Source organism: Zootoca vivipara, chromosome 4 (assembly GCF_963506605.1).
Source record: "Zootoca vivipara chromosome 4, rZooViv1.1, whole genome shotgun sequence".
NCBI lineage: Eukaryota > Metazoa > Chordata > Lepidosauria > Squamata > Lacertidae > Zootoca > Zootoca vivipara.
In genome coordinates, this window is record NC_083279.1 from 47093595 (window position 1) to 47118133 (window position 24539).

Sequence of the window (24539 nt, forward strand, 5' to 3'; positions counted from 1 at the left end):
AGGCTCAGTGCATGGAGAGGCTCACACGTATAACATTGCCTTCCTCATTTTTTTTGAGAAACTGTGAGATCCATATTTTTACCTAACTTAGTCTCAGTTATTTGAGAGAGTTGTTTCCTATAGTTAAGTAGGCTGCTTTGACCTCAATGAGAGCAAGAGACCACTGGCAGAATAACAGCAAAACCAGGTTAATCTCCCAATATGCAAAGCTGGTAGTCAGCAATCTCTGGTGTCATCTGATCAGTTCATCCTGACTGAAAAGAGCTGAGAGCTACACGGGCAGAAAATCTCAAGTATTTTTAAAAAGGAACACACACTCTCAAACATTCCTATAGAAACTGGGTTTCTTGTGCATGGGTTTCGGACTGAAACACTACCAAAGTTGGTGGCTACGAAAAGAGCGGCTTTTGTTGGATTGCCCAGTCATTAGTGGTGACATAAAAAAAACTTGGCAACAGCATTGTATGTTTCTCTTGAATCTAAACATTGAGAATCAAAGAGTACTTACAAAAGCCAAATTAAACTGAAGACTCCTGTCTCCATGTTCTGAGGTATATAATGATTGAAATAATTAGAGGTATCCACTTAAGCCATACTCACAGAAGACACATGGATATCAATGAGCTGCATTTGATGCTATCCTTGGGTGACTGGAAGAGCTTCTGATCATGCAGTGGGCCTTTGCCTTTCTTTCATCCCCTCTGTGGCCTCCCAGACATTGTCCTATGTTGGGGAACCCTCCATAACAGATTTGGGAGGAGGGTATGGAGAGGCACAGAAAATCCTGTTGCATGAGTGGAAATTTACTTGCCCATCCTTAGATTATGCCTCATGGAAATAGGTTATTTAAGTCCATTGCTTTCATTGGGTTTCCTCTGATTATGGCTAAGATTAGATATCACCCAATTAAAATTGCTTTAATTTGATCAAACTTATAGACAGCAGAACATTTTCCACTTTTGGTTTTAAGTAAAGCTTACAAGTGTAATACGATGCCCTACTTTCAGTATTTTTCAATATACTGTTTGGCCTAGGTCACTAAATATGGAAATTCACATTCTCACATTCCCTGAAGACAAAGTCAAAGGGCGCAGTTTAGGTGGAAGTGTACGCCTACAAGTTTCAGGAGAACAAAGGTATTCCCATTCCTACTGGATTGCCATTTTTATCAGTTTCTCTACACCCACAATATGCACTGGAATAGTTTCTCTTGCTACAACATCAATAACTTTGGTTAGATACAGAAGGAGCCCTACAGAGAAGAATAAAAACAATCCAAATTCCTTCATCTCTATAAAACATCCTAAGGCAGATATTACAGTTCACCTATGTAGCTAGTAGTAAACAAAAAGACTCAAGGCCAGTGTGGATATAAGAATCTGTAAACAGCAATAGGAGGCTAAAAAGCCAGACTTCTTCTATGATATTTTATCCTCCATTTCATCACAAAAGATTTCTCAAAACACCTGAGCTCCACAAATAATAAGTACTACTGTGAAGAAGGGGAAGATCGATCTAAAGTTACAAGCTACTGTACTAAAAACCACATTTGATACAAGCAAAGTTCTCAAAAAGACATGTGATCCCAGCCTTATGAAGAGGAAAAGAAACCCACAGAACTTGTTGCGTAATTTGCTACTTACCAGTACAGGTAATAGGCTAAAGCCAGGGCAACCAGCGTCGCACAAACTCCAGCTAACAAACATATTCCCGACTGGTTTGCCAACATCTTTCAAATTCACTTTTGCTTCCACAAAACAAGTAAGTGGTGGCGGGGGAAGGGGGGGAAAGCCACGGGGGAAAAACAGGAAGATGACAGTCCCTTGCTTGAAGAACAAATCAGTCTTGACAAGAAGGAAGGATTATGATGACAAAAGCACACTGTGGTAAATCGGGAAACATTGCTGTTACTTAAAAGCTGCTTCCTCGGCAACAAGAGACGGGCTAGTATCTTCTCCTCTTGTCACAGAGGCATCTTGTTAAACCACCCAAGTTCTTAAAGCTCCAGCACCAAAGAAATTAATGTAACATGGGCATAAGTGAATAAAATTGTAAATACCTTGCAATAAATGATAGTGTCAGTGTTGACATACTGAGTCTTTGCCCTAATCCAATAATCGCCTTAAGGCCAATTGCCATGCACAAGAATATATCACATTGTATGGTGGGGAGGAATGGCAGAGGATTGGAAAAGAAATACATACATACATACATATCCCAGACATTTTTTAAAGTAAAATCTACTATTTCAAAATAAAGTAACAGAAATCTTGAAAACTGTAGTTCTTTCAATATAAAACGCTATATACACACAGAGAGATTTATTATTAGTAGTATCATAAAGTGAAACAGGGCATAAGAAAAAACAGAAGGGCTTTGAAAAGAAAAAACAGGGAGGAATAACTCTTAAGTCCTATAAACTGGTGAACCATAATCCTACTTGAGCTTCTTGGACAAACCACAGGATAAGCAAAGAACAAAGAAGGATAATATTCTATTATGTTAAAGAACAGTACAGTTGGGATGTGAGTCAAAGAAAATCTATTATTTGCCTAGTGCCTTATTAATTATTTGTCTATGGTCAGATATTCCATGAGCCCAAGATGTCTTTATGTAAGTGGTAGCCTATCTTTTAAAATTGCATCAGGGATTTGTCTTGTAGAGAAGACTGGATGAAGCAAGGGTTCGCGCTGTTCCCTAGCCCAGAAAAGATGAGGGTGTGAATGCAGACATACAGAGTCATACTTACCCCCATTTCATTCAGGACCACACACAGCCTGCCCTACTATAAACATTTAAGTCTCTTAAAAAAAGGATGTTTTTATCTTCTGCAGTAGTTATGCACACATTATTGGTTAAGACTGCAATCCTTTATCCACTTATGTAGAAGTAAGCTCCATTGAATTGTGGATGTGTTGCAATTCGAAAACAACATATGTTTACGATGCAGACATATGGGTGGGGAAGGAAAAAGGTGCCCCAGCAGCTCAAACCCTAGGCCAAACCATGGTTAAGACATTAATGCTGCATTTACAGAATTCTGGCTGAAACAGAACTGATTACTTTTTCGGCAGCATGGCACTAGCCAACAGATCAGCTAGTAAGCAACCTGACTGGCTGATACAGTTGGGAAAAATACGAGAAAACCCCTTAAGAGTTTCCACAAATACAGAAGCATGAACACAACATGTTTTTTTTGAAAATGATTCAACACTTGTAAAGCTATCTGCCAAAGAAGGAAAAGAATAGTTATTCTCCTTTCTTCAACATATAAAGATGCAGTAATTTCAAACAACAAATTGAAGCCTGTGATCATTCTCTTTTTTATAATGAGACTAAAGGTGGTGCAGACATCTGTGACCAGATGTTTGGCACATACACTTTCAAAATCATGATCAACCGCAATCAGTGCTAGTTGTTTTCAAACAGAGTAGGCATTGCCTGTTAAAATGCCTACATTGTTCAGAATCTGAACACTGGAGTGGACATCCCAGAAGAAAAACCTGGGTCTGAAGTTCATCAAGTCTGGACTCAGTCTATAAATGTAATGAGTTTGCCAAGGACATTGGGGAAATATTACATCTCTAAGAAGTCTAAAATCACAGTACTGTACATTTAATAGTGATTCTGTAATACCAAACCTTTGGATATCAGAAGGGGAAAGGAGTTAAAATAAAAAGCTGCTATTAGTATAGATTGGCTTCTGTACTTTTAAGAAAGTACATCAATATTAACTATATTGTGTTGCCAATTATGTTCTCAATAATAATTTGACTTCACAGTATTGAGACTAAGCAGAATTCTAAGAAAGAAAGAAAGAAAAGAGCTGTTTCTATAACTGAGAATATAAACTGTGCAATCAGGAATGCGTTCAAGAAACGGCATTTTCTAGTCTATTTAGCAAAATTTCCAGTATGTAAATTATGTCAAACTGCGATTCAAGAAATGAAGTACCAGAAGTCTATGCAGTTCTGGATATGCACATCAAACTGGGCCTGTTTCCCTCATCTTCCAGGCAATATCCATATGAGCACGTCATTGAATTTCTGCTTCAGCAATTTTCATAATCTCCATTGCATACTCCAGTTTGCAAATAAAAAATGCCACAGATGTGATATTGAGCTCTCAGCTGATGCCTTTGCATTGTCCATAAAAACAGAGTTTCCATGACCTCTCTTTCAGGTGCAAAAGGTAGCTCCATATGCTGTGCCTTGCAAGAAAACTATTCTACCTAAAAACATACCTGTGAAGAGGGGAGTTGTCTAGTTTGCTCTGTCTTGAACAACAAATGTTTCTCCCTCCCCAGAGCCTCCTTCATAGAACTAAATTGTGCATCGTCTATAAAAGAGCATTATTCAAATCTATCCATATTCAAAATAATTCTTTGAGATATATTATGCTAACTGGAAGGAACTAAAAGTGCTATCCATGAAGATAAATAAAATATAAAACTATCTAGTGACAGAAAACACGTCTTGCTCTGTGACTTTGCCCCCCCCCCAAATGATGCGATAGCCTGAAAATGCTCCTCATGAAACTAGCAGGTAACAAATTCATAAATTAACAAATCACGAAGAAAATGGAGTGTTACCATTGCAGGAGCAGCTTATCCTGTCTTGAGTTTTCACCAGTCAATAGCTAAAAAAAGAAGAAGAAAAATGACAACTCTTGACTAAGAAAGGGTGTGCTATGGAAACAATGAAAAGTATCTTCCTTTTTTCCTTGATTAAAATCTTTGTTGGAAAGGCTATGGGAGTGTGAGTACTCTGTCATATGCCATGGTGGGCACCTTTATAAAATGCCCAATTTTATTAGTGGCATCAAAGAAACAGGTCACGAATTAGGATATTACACATGCTTAAGAACTAGGCTTTTCTGACACCAGGGGCGCAGGTGGCAGTGTGGTCTAAACCATTGAGCCTCTTGGGCTTGCCTATTGGAAGGTCAGCAGTTAGCATCTGCGCGACCGGGGTGAGTTCCCGTTGCTCTGTCCCAGCTTCAAAAGCATACCAGTGCAATTAGACAAATAGGTACCGCTATGGCGGGAAGGTAAACAGCGTTTCTGTGTGCTCTGGTCATGGTGTTCCATTACGCTAGAAGTGATTTAGTCATGCTGGCCGCATGACCTGGAAAGCTGTCTGTGGGCAAGCGCCAGCTCCCTCAGCCTATTTCTGACAATGAGGATTATTATTCTTGTAAAGACATGGATCACATTCAGCAGCTAGACTGGAGATCTTTGAGTACTGGAAAAATACGGAACCACTACCTATTTCTTAATGGCAGCAAATAACAAAAGGACACTTGCTCTCATGCACAGAAATTTCATGTACTTAGTGGTGCACTAAAGAATGAGAAAAATACCCAAAATGAAATCAAACATAACAGCAAACCTCAAAAGGATAATCAATAAACTAGAATAGATAATATTTAGGAAATGTGAAACTCAAATATATACAAACACTTAAGAACCCATAAAATGCACTTTTATAACTACAAATGTCTTTTATTTTATTTTAAGGACAGTTTATAAGCCACTCCAAAATAAATATATATGAAATGCTGCATGCAAAAAAAGCAAACCCCTGATGGCCCTCTAGGCAAATCATTATGAGTAACTTCCTTCATAACGCATATTCATGTATAACTGATACCCATACATGTTTCAACCATTCCAATCTTTCTCACTGGTTTACTGTAGTTTAAATAGTCCCAATTTCCGTATTATACATGCAAGAAATGTTACCATGCCTTTCAAGCCAATTTCCTCAGTCTCACACCACATTGTGAAATAACGTGATCAAGAACATTAATGACTCTATGTACGAAACTTGTACTCCTTTGCTTTTTATTCTTCCTCATCCTACCACCTCCTTTCTGTAGCTTCTTTTGCTTGACAAAGAGTTCTAAAGTTTGTAACTACAGTATTTTGTAATATTTTGGTTGGTTCCCAACTGGATTTTGGAGGTGGTTTTTCTTCTTCTCTTATGAATCAATATGACTAAAGTCCTAAAAAAACACCCAGTTCACAACAAGAAGTTCCAAAAGATGAGCACTTCTTACATTGGTTACATATGATTAGAAGAACACAGTGAATCCAGATAAGATTAGAATGTATTACGTTTGTAAGGATCACACCTTCCTCCCAGCCTTCATCTCACTGAAAGCTCTTTCTTCAGGCAATATCAGTACCCATAAAGTCACACAACAATAATGGATGAAAATAATGGAAACAAAGAATTTCTATTTCCTTAATTCTGTAACAACCCACAAAGGATTGCTCTGTAGCTCTCTGGGAACGAAGTTTCTTTGACAGTACTGTATTTCTCAACAAATGTTTTCTCTGACTAAAGTACTGTTGTTAGATTACCATTCAGAAGAAATTCTTGCTTTAACACATAATCTTATTAGTGAGCAGAAATTTCTCACACAGTAGAAGGGATACAGTGAAAAAGCAGCTTTGAACCTTTGAGCACCAGGCGCTAACGTACAGATCAGCTGATACGAGAGTTAACAAAACAGCACAGGTCTGCTTTGTGAGACTGTTTTGGACTGTTAGTAAGGCAAGTAAGCATAATGCTGCTGACGAAGACTAATTATGCAAGTCCAGGATTTAACTGTTTCATAGTTCAATTCCACAATTTATAGGAAAATCTATGTACAAGCTTTGGTGTAAACTGAAAGAAAAGGCCATCTCAATGTTTTCTCTCAGTGCACGGGACTTCTATTTAGCCAGCCTTTGATTACATTAAATGTTGTAAAAGATTACAATGGTGGATTTGTGTGTGTGTTTTCCAAATTGTATGTTACACAATTTCTAAAATATGATGAGTAACTAGTTTCCTGCACATTTCCTCCTCAAGCTATTTTTGAACTGCTCCCCCCTCAAACTGGGCTACAAAAATGAATATGAACTTGGTGGCGCATGTGTGGCCTGTGGAGCCTGTGCAGAGAGAATCAGCTTGGGGAGAAAGGGTCAAGCAACAACCCCCCCCCCCGAATATATCCCACCAATTCCTGCATGTGGTTCCATCCTTCACTAAATGGAACATCAGCTTTTACCCGACATGCTTCAATCACATCCATTTACATGTGAAATCAGATGGCATAAGAAGTTTCAAAACACAACCATTTTGCAGCGTAAATAGGATTTTAAAGAAAATATCTGATGGGCACAGCATAAATGTCTAAATGCCTGATGGGAGAAACAAAGTCCAGTGTAAGAAAAAGCAGACAGCTTAAATGCACAAAGACCACCCAAATGGCCCAAAGGATCCAGTATTAATGAAAGTGAGATATCCAACAATAGCAAACATTTTGCCTATGCAAAGACTTAAAGGAAAAGGAGGCAACTTGGAGGCGAAGAAAATTAATTGTTTACAAAAGCATTTTCCTCCTCCTGCCTTTCTCATTTGCACTGTGATCTTATTTACCTAAGGTAAAAGGTAAAGGGACCCCTGACTGTTAAGTCCAGTCACTGACGACTCTGGGTTTGCGGTGCTCATCTCGCTTTACTGGCCGAGGGAGCCGGCGTTTGTCTGCAGACAGCTTCTGGGTCATGTGGCCAGCATGACTAAGCCGGTTCTGGTGAAACCAGAGCAGCACACAGAAACACCGTTTGCCTTCCCGCTGGAGCGGTACCTATTTATCTACTTGCACTCTGACACGCTTTTGAACTGCTAGGTTGGCAGGAGCAGGGAATGAGCAACAGGAGCTTACCCCATCGCGGGGATTAGAACCGCCGACCTTCTGATTGGCAAGCCCTAGGCTCTGTGGTTTAGACCACAGCGCCACCCGCGTTTACCTAAGTGACCTTTATTTACCATTAGCCACACTTCCATAACTTCATAACAAGGACAAGCAAGAGAGACATTTCCCAGTCTCTCGGTGAAAGTGCATGTGCAGAGTGTTCTTTTCAGAATTAATAATTGTAAGCACAGGACCAGGTGGAAGAGGATATTCTGAGTGGATTACTCCAGGGTTGTGTGGCCGCAGATCAAGATGCATCAACAGTTTCTTACCACAATATTTATTTTTATAATAGTCCTCTTGAGACCCACTTGAGGTTGTGTTTTCCCTGTGTTAATTAGTTGAAAGCCCACATGGGAAACAAATAATACCTCTGAGGTTACAGAACAGTTTTATTATATATACATATATATTAAAAAACAACTCAGCAGAGACACAGGGTATACCCTCTTCTGCTTAAAGCAATTTTATCTAAAATATTACTAGTGTAAAGCATAAATGGCCCATCATCGTTCCCATCATCACCAGTTACATGGAATTATCTGTAGCGATGGCCTAGTATTCTGCTTTCAAGCCTCTTGGTTCCCAATGCAGTCTGCACTTAAATCAGATGGTTTGTCTATTTCTTGATGTTTCAACAACAAAATATGTTTTACTCAAGTAACCTTTTAAAAGCTGCCTGATCTTCCCATAAGTCACTTTTTCCATGATCTGCAACAAATAATTTGTCTTGCATCTGAATAAAATATGTAATTACAAGCAGAGAAAGGCTAATAATAAATTGAAATTTAAAGAAATGGGGAGTGATGTTTTGAATGATAGGGGGCTCAAAATCATATGGAAAATTATCCTTGTGAGCTTAATCACATTGAACTTTGCACTGCATGTGCCTCATTTACTCAAATGGCACAGGTATCGCAAGGAACTGAAGCAAAGTGTTGGCTATAACATATCTATAATATCTATAGCTCAAAAGAGTATGCATTTGCAGATGAATGGCTCACTATCTAATGCACCCAGCACGGACACCTGCTGCTAAAGGACCACAAATTGCCCCCCCCCCAAAAAAAAAATATAGGAAGAGAAAGTGTAATGTTATGAGTAGAGAAGTAGGGAAAATTCAATTTCTTTTCATTATTTTAATGTGTATCAAACTGTACACATTCTTATGGTTTGTAGGAATACATATAACACTCAAACTCAGAGACAGACAATGAAGCTGAATGTTGTCAGACAAAAGAAAGTTATTCTTCACAGTGCAAAATCAAAGTATAATTATATCAAGTAAATTCATTGATTATATGCAAGTATTGATATATTTTGCATCAAGTAACTTTTAATTTCTTCTATTTTCTTATTGAGTCCTTTTTGTCATTGCAACATTTGCACTGAAAGTATAATTAGGGCCTCTCTTTAGTCTACAGAAGAGGCGGTTTTTTAACAACAGCGATTAAGTTTTGCCTTCTCTGTGTTTGAAAGTTTCATCAATATTTTACTTACATTCTTTATGAGTGTTAAAATAATATTTGGTTATCTGGTGCTTAACATCTATCGGAAATTGAGTTAACAAGAACATTATGTACAGCTAGACATTCCGTAGCAAAGACACATCTACAAGGGCCTTTCTTTACAACCTAAGGAAGTATTCTATCCAAACAGACTGAAACTCAAGTAGCCAAAGCCAGGCAAACTTTGAATCCTCTCTTGAGCTGCTTAACAGCAGCAGCAGCAGCAAAACTATGATGAAGAATGAACTCAAAACAAGAGCTTGCAGATTTATAGATGAGTTTAAGAATTGTTAAATTACAATTACTTTTCTTTAGTCAGCAAACAGACTACACCAAAGCACCATTCCTCATATTTACTAATGAAAAGCAATCTATTAAATTTCATGAGCTACACAGAGACTTTTGCAGGTGCTGAATATTAATCTTCGCTCCTTTGAATCACGAGTAAAATATTATTTTAAAACTTCTTTTCCTCTCACAAAATATTCCCCATACGATGTGTGAACTCCATTACTGTGAGCATAATTTTGCAAGTGGTGCACTGATATACTGCACTGTTTAGCTTCTGTAACTCTGTCACGAGGGGCTGCGCACTATGAATGGAATCACACTTTCAAGAATGCCAATAATAAACTGGAGATGAATTACAGTACTTGATTGTGAAGCTCTCATACACCCAGTTCAAGACTTTAGCCCCAAACCAGACATTTGGGAACAGTTAGACCTAAAAGTAGAACCCTGCTAATAATAAGCCTGCTGCTAATATCACAGCCTGTTTACGGGTGAAGAGATTAGCTTGGACTAATCTCAAGGGACCCAGGTGGCGCTGCGGGTTAAACCACAGAGTCTAGGGCTTGCTGATCAGAAGGTCGGCGGTTCGAATCCCTACAACGGGGTGAGCTCCCGTTGCTTGGTCCCAGCTCCTGCCCACCTAGCAGTTCGAAAGCACATCAAAGTGCAAGTAGATAAATAGGGACCGCTCCGGCGGGAAGGTAAACGGCGTTTCCGTGTGCTGCTCTGGTTCGCCAGAAGCAGCTTTGTCGTGCTGGCCACATGACCCAGAAGCTGTATGCAGACAAACGCCGGTTCCCTTGGCCTATAGAGCGAGATGAGCGCCGCAACCCCAGAGTCGGACACGACTGGACCTGATGGTCAGGGGCCCCTTTACCTTTATAATCTTTGTATTCTGAAGAGGTTTTAGTTACCTGTTGTGCAATATTCCTGCCCCCCCCCAAAGAAAGTTAGCAATGAGCAAGAAATATTTTTTTCCAGAAACATATGGAATTCAGTTGCCCATACAAGCAATTTTTATTTACAGTATTTATTTTGGAGATCATGGCCAGCATGGCAATAACCAGCCAACCAGAAGTGTCTCTAGCTGTGTATAAAATGGTTTCCCATAGGCATTTTGCTGGCCTTTGTTATAACAGGATGCTGGACTAGATGGGCATTTGGTCTGATCCAGCAGGGTTATTCTTAGATTCTTATGAAATATGGTGCAAGGGGCTAAAAGGGGAAGGGAAATCATTAAAAAAAATTGCTTCACCCACTGATGGGATTGTCTGCAGGATCTCAGTCCCTTCCATCTGCAGAAGCCTACTTAGAAATGAAGCCAATGACTAAATAACCAACAGCAAATAAAACAGCAAATAAAAACAACAGCAAATAAAAACACCGATGGTGCGTAAGAGGTAACTAAAAACTTTTCAGAAAACAAAGGCATACAGTAGGCCTAGCAGAACTTCTGGAGCACAAACTAAGTGGAGCAGGTTATTGTTTAGCAATGTCAATGGGCATGCCTGCAGTGTTCGTATCGAAAAAATTTTTCCTAAGGATAATCCAAGCTATTTAGAGCTTTAGGGATCAAAACCAGCACCTCTATGTACATCTTTTGGGAATTGTGATTATATAGAAGGAGACCTGTGGATACATCTTGGAACAATAAACAAATACATCTGAAATATTTACTAGACCAACATTAATGAATGTGCAGCAGCAATACTTAATGGGAATTTTAATTTCACTACAAAGCAAACAGTTAAATTTCAAGAGACTAGGAAAAGCACAGCTTTTTATCCTAATCATGCGTCACAACTATATTCCCAACGGACATGTTTAATCAAACTGAAGCTATTGCAGTCTTGAGACTAACACACAGCAAGTGTTGCTACTAAAATGGTGTTAGCTCTGGAAATCAAAACAAAAAGAGTACACCAGTTCTAGAACTCTATTTGCTTCAGTGTTTGGAACAATATGACACTGTTGTGCATATTAGAGAATAACATGGGGTGGAATTCAAACTCTGAGCCATTAAAAAAAATGAGTCTGTGCAAGCTTATCAGATGCAACAATTGCCACTCTTTGTTGTGGGGGTTCTCCACAAGAAGAGTAGAAGAAGAGTTTGGATTTGATATCCCGCTTTATCACTATCCCGCTTTATCACTATTTTTGTCATGTTATCTTTCTTCAGTTGTGCTAGACTTCTTGCAAGCAGACTTCCACCCGCATCTCCACCCTGTGGGCAGCTTTCTTCTTAATATGTTCAAGCACTGCAGCAGCTGGAGCGCAATTCTGCAGCTAGCAAATTTCATCAACTTTGCTCCACTCTGTAACCTCAACAAGCTCAAGAGGCTGAAGTGTTGCCTGCAACTGCCTTGTGAGATGTTACCGCATTTCAGAATCATGTTTAAACTTCCCCCCTTTTTTGACTGCTAGAATAGATGCCTTGGAACGTCAATGCCCACTGGTAGGAGGGGAACTCTGACACTGCTGCCATCATGACTGACACAGCAGTGCATTGGTAAAGAAACAGGACCCTGGTCTGTGTTAATCTGTTGCCAATGTTCCCAACCTCAGTGCAGTACAGTGGTACCTCAGGTTACAAACTTAATTTGTTCCGGAAGTCCATTCTTAACCCGAAGCATGTTCTTAACCCGAGGCGTGCACTCCCCACATAGGCCTCCCGCAACCCCGGAAGCAGATTGCGTTCGTATCCCGGGGCAAAGTTGGCAACCCTACTTCCGGGTTTGTGGAGTTCATAACCCGAAGCGCTTGTAAGCAGGACTGTTCATAACCCAAGGTACCATTGCAAAGCAAGAAAGAGGAAGAACTGAAGTAAAAGGAGGGGGGATTAAGTGGGATTAGAGGCAGAAAATGGGGATTGATTAAGCAGCAGCAGAAGGACAAAAAACATTAAGCTGAAAGGTGGGGAGAGAAGAGGGGAAAGAGCTGGGAAGAAAGAAGCTTTTGGGAAATAAGATTCCTACCTTGGGTAGGTATGCATGGTGAGGTTCTGGGCAAGTCAGAGCTCCTTGAGATATAGGTGAAATCTACAGAGCTCAAGAAGCAGTACAGATAATACAATTACGTGTCCCTGTAGGCTTGCCTAAATAAAAAAGTCTTTTGGCAGGCATTCAGAGCATAGGTGGTGCTGTACTAAAAGGTAAGATCCCTCCCAAGGGCAGAACCGACATTAGATGGCAATTGTAAAAGTTTCATATACAGTAGTACCTCGGTTTAAGTACACAATTGGTTCCAGAAGTCTGTACTTAACCTGAAGCGAACTTTCCCATTGAAAGTAATGGAAAGTGGATTAATCTGTTCCAGACGGGTCCGTGGAGTACTTAAACTGAAAGTACTCAAACCGAAGCGTACTTAAACTGAGGTATGACTGTACATTGAAAAACACATTGAGTTTGTCCCATAATAAATAGGCCAGTGGAGATCTCTGAGCAAGGATGCAATATGCTGACAGGGTCTCGCTCCTGTCTCCAATGGTGCTGCAGCACTGGAATCCTATTGAAGCTCAAAAGCAGGATGTGAAAGCAAAGTCCATCCCTGCTGTTTGCGCCTAGTATCTGGTACTCAGAACTTGTCTAACTTCAAGTCTACTCCAAATATAACTTAGTTGGATACAGCTGTTGTATGAAACTTGAAATAATCACCTTTTCTTCAACTTCGCCTCTAGCCGGTCTCTGTTTTCTGTACTCCTACCGATTGGAGCCCAAAACTCTCTACATCGGGCACTCCCCTTAAAGGCACACGAGTGTTTTCATTAATTTCTATAGCACAACCTTATGTAAGATGTGCACACAAAGAGCTTTTTTTCCAGCATGAAAACAGAATCCAGACTTGCAGAGGACAGCTGAGTGATGCAAATAACGTTTCACAGGCAATAAGCATTCATAATTTACATTATGCCAATGGTGAAGCAACTTTCAAACGTCACACCTTCTCCTATATAATTCTGGACATTAAAAACTGACATATTGCTATGCTGAGCAATATAATAAAGTGTGAGAAACTTTACCTTGCCACTGCTATTATACAGGGATCAGGTGAAGGCAGGTACTGAGGTCTATGCAATTGAAATGAGATATTGAGTTACTGTGGGTGTTGCAGTACTGTACGAGTCTAAGATGCATGAAACCAAGCTACTACTTGTTAGTTTCTACATTGCTTTCATATAGTCTACTAAAAGTTTATAGGATTCATATAATCTGTAAACTAGACTAAGTCTCAACTCAGTAGCCAGATGCAGTTAAGCATTTGTACGTTTAAGCTAACATGAGCAACAGGTTCCTAGTAGACCCGATGAATCATAAGTATAAACTATCAAAGGAATTTATTTTCTATTTTTTAAACAAGGTGGTGGAAGCTTCATCACAAGGAAATGCTTCATCCTTGAAGGAAAGGGGCAAGTGCCACAGATGCAAAAGGAAAAGCAGATCCCACCCAAAGTCTCTAGGGCATAACATAGTGCAAATCATCATGAATTTGTTTACTTGCTCATTCTATTTATCAGTTGCTCAATAACAACCTGTCTTCAAACCAGCCTTCCTTAAGGTGGTGCAACTGATGGGAGCTGATGTTGAACATCTGGAGGGTATCACAATGGGGAAGGCTCCTTTGGGTGATGCTTCAGAATGATTTAAAACGTTTAAGCTCATTAAAAGCATATAAATAAAGTTCTATACAGCACCAGCACTATTTATTTATTAAATCAGAGAGGTCTAAAAGGTTTCATCAACACTTTTGTATTTTGATTGTATTGTGTACTGATTAATTCCCCTGAGTCTGACAGCTTTTCTTGTTGTTCCATAGCTGGTGCCTTGGGAAAATTCGATCTTGCCCGCTGAATCAAAGTTCAGCTAAGCAAAGTGTCCCTTTGGATTTTTCACACATCTGATAGAATTCGATTCGGGGGGGGGGGGCAAGATTGAATTTTTGCAAGGCACAGCCACAGAACAAGGAGGAAAATCTCTCTGACCCAGGGGAATTAACTGGTACGAAATACAATCAAAATATGGGTTAAGCAAAAAGGTGGATGAACCTTAAATATCAGAAGCCACAGTACAAGACCTAACAAGTTTCACAGAGTAAATCAGCCAGATTGAAACACAGCATAATACTAGAGAGTAAAAACACAATTTAAAAGGCCTGTGAAAATAAATGTGACTTTGCCTGTTGCCAAATAAGAAAATATATTGTGGGAGGTATGAATATAGAGCCTAAACTTGCCACAATGCTTCAGAGATATCATTTTTTGTTATCCTTACAACAACCTTGTTAAAGAAGCGAAGGCTGAGGCAGAGAGAAGACAGTGGCTTGCCTAAAGCCACCTGGAAGCTGAAGTGACTAGAGGGCCCACCAACCTGCACTCATAGCAACTATGCTGCTTTGCAGATGAAGAAACTAGTCTTTTGCCATAGACACACACCGCTCACCACAGGCATGCCTCTCTTGTGAAATCAGAATTTGGTTTTCTTTAAATATAGATTTAAAAAATTCCCCAGGCAAGCACTTCCTTGATTCTACATTTCCCTGAAACTCCAAAGTTTGACTGTTGTTACACTGGAAATAAAGGTATTATGCAAAGAGGCTTCAGATAAGGGAAAGTGTGTATGCAAGTATGTACAAGCCATGCCATCTTTTCCCTCACTTATTCAGAACTGCTCAACCCACAGACCTTTTCCTCAAGCAAAATTCATTTCCCTCCTCTCCCCTCTCATCTCGTTTTACACATATGTCTTTCACTTTCAATGGTTTTTTAAAGGCTGTAAATATTCTAAAAGAAATATACAATTTCATTTAAAATGAAATTTTGTACCTCCTTGGTACAGATGCTTTCTGGGTTTGCTGTCTCTCAACCGAGGCTAGTATATTCTTGGAACAGAACAGAATAGGATTTTCTTTGGAATGTTTTTTTTACAAGTCCCAAATCCTCCACTTAGTGCTCAAGTTAATTATTTTCTCTGTAATTAAACTGAAAAGAAAAAGGAACCCTGACACCTCTGCAAAGGACAATTAGAACAAGAGCAACAGCAGCCAGAAAATTCTGAGTAAAGAAATCCATTTATTCCTCCTCCCATAATATTCTGCAGAACCTCATTTTATGCACTGCTGAAGTGGAGCTCTTTCACCACAAGCAGAGAGTCACTGGCCCAGTTCACATGTAATGCTAAACCATGGTTTGCCCTATGTGCACAAACTGTAATGAGCCAAAGCGAAGCCTTGGGATCATGCCCTCCCTGCTCCCCTCCACCCCTGTGGCCAGGAGAAGGACTTCCCTAGGTTTTGTTTTTACTTTCCACTCATCTAGGTTTATCATGTTATAAGAACCAGAGATGATGATTTAAGACAAACCCTGGTTAGTTGAAAAGGCTAACTGTATAATCCAATGTATGAAGCGGGTTGTTCTAAACCACAATCTCTAGTGCATACATAAGGACAATCAAAGTTTGGTGAAAAGTGAAAGAAAACTTGGTGAAGCCTTCCTCCCAGCCACACAGGAAAGGAGAAGGCGAAGCTCAAGATCCCAAGGTTTGCATCAGCTTCTTCCTGCTCATGCACAAAGTACTAAACCATATTTTAGCGCAATGTGTAAACACTGCAGAATTCATCTTATTCACATTCCTGCTTTTACCACACAGGCATACCGTAACTGCGAAACACTGCCGGGGGGGGGGGGGTTGACCCTAATCTCACATAGATATGTAGTTAAATTTGATGAAAAGTAACAAATCCCCAGCAAATGTGTCACACTTAACACTCTTAGTATTTCCATAAGTAAATAAAGAATATGCACTGGATTACAGCTATCCCCTGAGCTTCTGAGCATCTTTATATGTTTTACATTACTATTTTCAGATTACTCCTCAAACAAAAGGTTTACATTTTTATTTGAAAAGTCACTTTGTGCTCTATGAAACTCAGCTTTAAGCATACAAAGACAATGGCCAATCAGAGGAGACTCTTCTTCCAGCTTTTCCCCAGCATATTTTGGCACAAAAACATCTGACTTTTCCGTTTCCTTCCCAGCAATATTTTTCTTAAAGAGGTTGTTATAAATATGCCTGTGAATTTGGCAAACGATTGTTCAGTATTCATCTTCTAAATATATACATAAATTTGTGGAAGCAGAATAGTTTGCTACCAACTCTATTTAGAGATTATTTAGAGATAGCCATTTAACTGCCTATCACAGGACTAATCTTAAAATGTGCGCCCACATTTTACCAGCAGAAAGACCTCAACATTTTGGTCACGGCTACAGTAGTGAACATGTACTTAGGGAGAAAAATACCCAGCTGGTTCTGGGGAGATATGGGGTCAAGCAATGGCACACTTGCATTGCCAAATAAATGGCCATGCTCAACCTACATGGCAAAATACAACCACAGAGGTTAGTTCACACGTTTCAGATAACATATTTCATTGATTCATAGGTTTTTTAAACCACCCCAAATACTTGGTTGGTGGGTGGTCATCAAAATGTCACCAATGAATAAATGAACTGCTTCTCCTTTGTCCACTCAAAATTATCACTGCTAAATAGTATGTTTCCTTTGTGAAGGCCAGATTTACATTGCAATTTGAACCCCGTATCCACTACTGCATTGTTTTAACCCACTGGAACTACCAGTCATGTCACTGTGGTGTCTCTGGTGCCCTTGTGTGCCTCCCTTGCCCTCTTCCATCTTGCACAAACAAGACCTACGGTACTGATTACAGGCTCATTGGCAGCTCTGCCAGGAAAAGCCTGTGGGCTCTTCTAACTTGTACATTGTGTGGGGAAAGTTCTGCAACACCATTCTGGCATTGCACTCCTTGCTATGTGATGCTTGCTGCCTTCCAAGCATGGCTAAAGTAGAGGTTTCATTAGCAAGCATTATTGTGGTTCTGTTCTTGCGCTTTTGACTTCACTGCTTGGTAGAGTATACGTTTCTCAGCCACACTGCGTTAGTGCAGTGCTGGCAGATCAGCCGCCCAGCATAGCAAGACCATCGGATCAGCCTCTTGGGGGAACTTTGGCTAACTTAATGGCAGGTACTAAATTATGAATCCGGAGAAGGGGAGAAAGTGATTTAAAAGATTGATATAGAAATCATGCTGTTGCCCTCATCACCTCATATACTAAATGTAAGTTCTGAAATGGAAAAAATAAAGAATAAGAGTTAATTGCAGCATTGGAAGAAACCATCCCCAAACTACTTGGAAGATTTATAAAAGCATGTATACAAGCAACTGCTGTCATTAATATGGTTAGACTATGCATGCTATAAGCGAGACTGCAGCAAAATGTTGCAGAATGGAGTGCTTCTATTCAGGGTTCCTTGCAGCCATACCCATTTCTATGATACTCCCTTCCACACCTCCTGGTCCCATTCCTGCTACCTAGCAATAATCAGTCTGCATTCCAGGCTCACTGGGTAGTGGCTGTTTTCGCCATAGGATTTCTTGTACTTCTCCAAACCATGACATTTCCCTCAAAGCTGCTGATACCCTCATCATGTCTGTGAATGACAATGTTTTAGCTACAAAGGGCCCATGCTTGGAGAACAGCTTTCCTATTAGTATCTAGGTTTGATCCAGTTGTGTATATTTGAAGCAAATAAATAAAAAGGAAACCATGCCAGGAAAAACTTTAAAAGGGGGGGAATCAGATTTAACTTTTTTAAAATCACCTGGTTAAGATTAAGTTTAAATACAGCTATGTAAAACCTACCTATATTTATACCAGTAGGTTGCTTTGAAATGAGTCAATGACAACCTAGAATACACAGTAAGTTAAAGGTCCCAGGCTACACCTTGTTGAAGTTAAGCCAGCCAGGGTGTGATCAGTGAATGGATGGGTGGTCATCTAAGAACCACATGTAGACCACCTTGGGTTCCGTGACCGTAGAAAAACCAGGATATAACTATATTTTATTTTATTTTTAAACTGCTTTTCTGCAAATAAGGAATCATGGGGGGGAAAACCTGTTTTTCAGATCAAGCATCATCAATATGACACAATATGTAACCATTCCTTTTATCTTTCTGGTGTGAATGCTGTTGCTTACGGAGCCAAAAAAGGAACAACTCTTGTATAAAAGGGATCAACAGGAAGTGTTATTTTTTTATAAAAACAACAACAACAAAAACCTTTTCTTGGAGTGGAGGGGAAGAAACAAAACAAGAATTCTTGAACCCCAGTAATGAGCCCTGTCAACCTTGCTGTTATTTTACATGTGGATAGTCCAAGTCAGTTCTCTTTAATTACTGAAGGCAATTCCTAGGCTGCTCAGAAATGCCCTTCTGAATAGCGTATATCGCTTCCTTCTATCCAAGCAGCCCCATAAGAGAACTACAGGTTGTAGGTTCAATTCCGGTATGGGACAACTATATATTCCTGCATTGCAGGGGGTTGGACTAGATGATCCTCAAGATCCCTTCCAACTCTATAACTCTATGATTCTACTGTTCCTGGAACCACATTCCAGTTAGACGAAGGGCACAGAGCAAGAGCCAGAGATGGAGATTGTTAGCATAAGGTCAAACATTGCAGATCAGTCAACACACACTTCTGGGACAAACTAAGCCTCTTAACAGAATGATGTGCGCTCTCTCTCGCTCTCTTACACAGCCAACCTCAAGGTGAAAGAAGGGTGTTTGTCTCCAAATAATGGGGCTCCAGTCACCCCACTCAGCCCTGCTCCCTTCTCGCAAGCAGCTCTAAAAAAAAAAAGCCTAGCTGCAGGCCAGTATTGTATTCTGCATTTGAAAATGACTGTGATGTTTGGTGGAAAGAAGTGTAAACAAAAGAAAAAAACTCCACAATCATCATTCTCGGTGTAGGGATAAGTAAGTAATGCAATGGGGATGTACACAGCAGGTGCTGTATTGTATTGATGCAAGCTGGCAGACCTTCTCTGTGAAAGACTAGAAGAAAGAATGACACCATCACAGGCCCTAGACAACCATGACAAGGGTATCCCTGGCAACGACACAAGCCAGTAGCATTACCTCAAGTTAAGACTAAAGATTCTTTGGGACCTGCCCCGCAAACAAACCATTATTGACTTTCTTTCTAAACATCCACACAGTCTGCAACATTTCTCTCTCTGCCGCCACCCCAGAGAACACACGCTTTCCACAGCTTCCATAAACTAGTTAGCATCTAAGGCTAACGTTTTTAGGGTTTTAACTCTGGCGGATAGATTGCTTTGTGACTTTAGCTGCTCTTATTGCTAGGTTTGTTCTGATGATTTATGGCTGTTTTATGTAGTTTCATAGAATCTGTAGCTTGAACCCTGCCATGGGAATCCATCACGATGAAGGGTGAGTTATAAACGTTCTCAATAAAATAAACAAATGAATAAGTCTGCTGGGTGTGTGTGTGTTTGTTTTCTAGTATCAATTTAACACTTGTAGGAGAGAGGATGGAATAAATATATGGTGACTTTTTGGGATGGCCGGGGGGGGGGGTTAAAACACAACTCCAAAATATGCTGATATTGCAAGAGCTCTTATGCTGCTTGGCAAGGACACGTAATCAAATTGAGTTGGCAGCGCTGGCGCAGGACAATGGATCACTCAAGTGTTGCATATATATTATAAAGCGAGAGGTAGTGGTGACCTGCATCACTGCACCTTGTGATGATCTGGTTGTAATATTCCATCCTGCCTTACTGTTGTTCAGTAACGGAACCTTTTTTCCCCTGCATGGAGGTCTCACTTGTCTTTATCCAGTGGCTCTTGTAATTGGTGAATACCATATTCTGGAAGATTCATGAAGAAACGAAATGTGAAATCAGGAGGATGGGAACAAAACGAGAATGAATTGGCTCTACTTGTCACTGGTTCTTACCATAGCTATCAAGTTTTCCCTTTTCTCGTGAGGAAGCCTATTCAGCATAACAGAATTTCCCTTAAAAAAAGGGAGAAATTGACAGCTATGGTTCTTACTCCACCTGCTGCTACCTTCCTTGCCTTTTGATCTGTCTCTATGGGCATCGGACACCAGCGCTCATTGCACTGTTGGGAGGTTGAATGTAAATAGTAAAAATATATATAAATCCTTCACATCACCAAAGTCCTGATTCCTTCAGAGGGTAGAATCCAACTGCTGCCCTTGCACTTTCAGAAGGGCTTCTGATCCAACAATTGCCTGGGAAGGAGGAGGTGATTTCTGCCTATACCACTCCCCCTCCATCCGCTAAAGCAGGCATGTCAAACCTGCAGCCCTCCAGATGTTTTGGCCTACAACTCCCATGATCCCTAGCTAGCAGGACCAGTGGTTGGGGAAGATGGGAATTGTAGTCCAAAACATCTGGAGGGCCGCAGGTTTGACATGCCTGCGCTAAAGCCTTCCACACCACCTCCCCCCCTGTTCTGGAACCAATTTTCAAAGGCTGCTGAGGCAGCGGGGGCAGGGAGGGCATGGAATCAGCAGAAATTACCTCCCCTCTTATTTTGTTTGTGGAGGCATCCACTGGATCTGAATTTTTCCCATAAACTTAAGAACACCAACAGGATTCCACCCATATTCTGCAGCGTGAAATTAACTGAGATCCACTCTCACAAGCATTTCCAGTGAGCGAAATGCCTTGCAAAGGGACAGATTTACAGATATCCAATAAATTGCTACCAACGAAAAGCTCAAATTATTAGCATATCAAGCAACCCTGACAGTCTACCCCTATTGATAAATGCCACCATTCAAACTTAAAGAGAATGATTCACTAGCCAAACATGCGACAGAAATGTTGGGATTGGTTTTGATTGGCTGTTGCTGTGATAATAGGGCGGGTGATAGGAGGCTTAAAAAGCTCAACAACTCTGGGCAATCCTCCCCCAAAAAATCTCAATAACTCTGTGCTGTTTCGATTGGAAGCAGAAAGTTCAACTTTATGAGCTACTGAGATTTTATTAGTTGTATTCTCACCTCCAAATTTGTCTGTAGGCCACATGAAAATCACCACAAGACAGAATTCAGTCTGCCAGTTATCAAAGTAATTAGCTTGGAACCCTTCCTAGTCTTACTTTAGGTATTCACACACCTGTGAAAGCATGAGTCAGTAACCATATTTCAAAATGGGCAATCACAGATGTGAAATAAGATTCTTTGTGATGCATCATATAAAATTTCATCATGGCAACAGAGTCAGGCAACCTCAAAATGCATTTCCAACTCCTTCCCCCCCCCCCCACTTTAACAGTCTACACGTCTAACCATTTCTGTTAAGTGCTCCATTTAAGTTATTGGTATGCAACTTGTGTACATATCTACACACAGAGAGTTTGCACTCTACCAACAGTAATACTTTCCTACTGCTCCCTCAGTAAAATATGTGAAGAAGAATCCTGCACACTTTGCCATTCTATCCCATGGATAGCCTGTCCATTTTCAGATAAAAAAGTTCCTAGCTGCCACCCACACATTTTCACCCATCAAAGATTATTATTAATGTCTATAAAGGCAGGAATAAGGGTGGGATATAAATAAATAACAAGGAGGAGTGCAATCCAGGCAAAAAATAAATTTCTTCAATTTCAAAGGAAGAGAATTAAAGTACATGCTAGTTCCCCTAGCAAAATCAATAGTACACTGAAATTCTGGTTTATTGCACCCTACAATGTTTAAATTCCAGAGATTCAAACTGGATTGTAAAAAATCAGTAAATCCACTATCAACATGCACTACAACACAAACCACTTAGGCCAGGCTTCCACAACCTCGGCCCTCCAGATGTTTTGAGACTACAATTCCCAGCATCCCTGACCACTGGTCCTGCTATCTAGGGATCATGGGAGTTGTAGGCCAAAAACATCTGGAGGGCGAAGGTTGAGGAAGCCTGACTTAGGCCAATTACTTTTGTTCAGTTAAGTCGTTAGAAGCAATAATGTTCTACATCTTCTTCTAGAAATAGCACACATTGGTGAGTCTTGGAAGGTATTCCATGATACTAGGAACACCCCAAAAAACCCTGTTCTCTCTCTCTCTTTTAATATACAGTGGTACCTCGGGTTACAAATGCTTTGGGTTACAAACGCTTCAGGTTACAGACTCCGCTAACCCGAAGTAGTACCTCGGGTTAAGAACTTTACTTCAGGATGAGAACAGAAATCGCGCGGCGGCAGCGGGAGGCCCCATTAGCTAAAGTGGTACCTCAGGTTAAGAACAGTTTCAGGTTAAGAACAGACCTCCGGAACGAATCAAGTTCTTAACCAGAGGTACCACTGTATAATTTTTATTAAAATTTCTGTTTTACAATTTAGAATATTCATTTAAACATCCTTAAAATATCAATGACTTCCCTTCCTCTCTTTCCATGGTTCATTTTGTGTATCATAAATCCCTGCATATTTTACAAAAAATTAAACCATTCAGTACAGTACTCCATTATTATATCCATCAAAACTTATTTACACTGTTGAATTTATCTTAATGCTGCAAATGTTTTCAAGAGTACACAATTTTTTCCCATATATTGAATAAACATTTTTCAATCTTCTCTAAATGTACGTTCTTCTTGCTCTCTTATTCTATATGTTAAAGTCTGCAAGCTGCGCATATTCTGTCAGCTTAAGTTGCCCCTCTTCTATAGGTGGAACCTCGCTCATTTTCCATTTTTGGGTTAGCAAAACACGGGCAACAGTAGTGGCATACATAAATAACCTTTTTTGACACCTGGGAATTTCTGTCTAAATTATCCCCAACAAAAAGCACTCTGGTTTTTGATGGTTTGTTTTTTTTAAGTACTTTGAAACATTTTTTTCAATTCATTATGGATTATTTCCCAATATTCTTTTTACCCTTTTACATGTCTACCACATACGGTATGAAAGGACATTCCCTCAATCTCATAGCATCTCCAGCACTTATCTGATTCAGTCTCATACATCTTAGCAAGCCTACTCCTTCAAATAATAACATGTTGTAAACTGCTAATCACTTTTCCAAAGTTTTTCCCAGAGGTTAAAATCTATACTGTATTATGTCCCATATCTATTGCCCAGTGTATCATAGAGGCTTTGACAAACTCTTCTTTTGTTTTCCAATCCAATAACAGATTGCACATTTTAGACAAAAGCTTTTCTTTGTAGAATTTCTTTTTCAAATTGTGAGCTTTGGTCCGAAAAACCATTTTCCCTGTCTATTTTAAACATTTCATGTAACTGATGATATTATAACCAACCCATAACATGGCTCCTTACATTTTCCACTGATTTCAGTTTAGGTTCCCCCTCTGTAAAATGCAGCAATTTCCTGTATAAAAAAAAAGCCCTGTTCTCATCTTGCCTGCCTGGGTAGCAGGGCCTCCTCCGTTAGACTTTAAGGCATGTGATAGCTCTTTCAGTACCAAAAGCGACATCTATCATCTAAAGGAAAACTAATAACCTTCAATACTTAAAAGAAACAATAGGGAAACGACTAAACAACAACAACAAAAAATTCTACAAATAGCCAAGAGTCCATTAGCAAAGCAGTGACTGTTAAACCTACTTTGTCACAGTCCTGCTCTCCCCAACACATCCTTCTGAGCGCTTGCCACCCTCTCTCCTGCTCTTCCTGATGCCAGTGTCTGATCTGATGATCTGTTCTGATGTCACAGAGGAGTTTTACAGGCAGGAGTGTCACAGACTCACTTTTCATTGGCTTAGCTCTAATATCACAGAAGGAGACCAGGGAGCTGGGTCATTAAGCAGGACTTGGGAAAACTTAAATATCAAAGACTGCTTAAGAAACTTTTCCTAAATGTAACCACTTCATCCTTGTACACACATTGTGGGCTTTTAGAAATTAATGCCTCGCAGCAAGTGCAGAACAGTTAAGTGGTTTTGGAGACTATACAGTACAGTACTTGAAAATCATGTCCTATAACAAGACACAAATAATCACATTTTCATATGTATCTCAAGGTCTACAATATGGAAGTTTTTGGAATATGGTACATTCTTGGCTAGCTGCGGCACTGAATTCTGCAGTAAGATTTGACAACATTATATACCACCTAAATA

At 39.9% G+C, this 24539-nt stretch overlaps 1 protein-coding gene across 2 annotated transcripts in view; it reads right to left on the bottom strand.

Moving 5' to 3' along the window:
* The window catches only part of AGPAT3 (1-acylglycerol-3-phosphate O-acyltransferase 3), a 69205-nt gene that overhangs the window by 40322 nt on the left and 4344 nt on the right, over window positions 1–24539 (bottom strand). The window contains exon 2 of one of the 2 annotated variants that reach the window (XM_035114788.2): window positions 4592–4638. The exons of the other annotated variant lie outside the window; for it this stretch is intronic. The gene's annotated coding sequence lies outside the window, so the exon portion shown is untranslated. The remainder of the gene's footprint in view (window positions 1–4591; window positions 4639–24539) is intronic. 2 annotated transcript variants of the gene reach the window in all.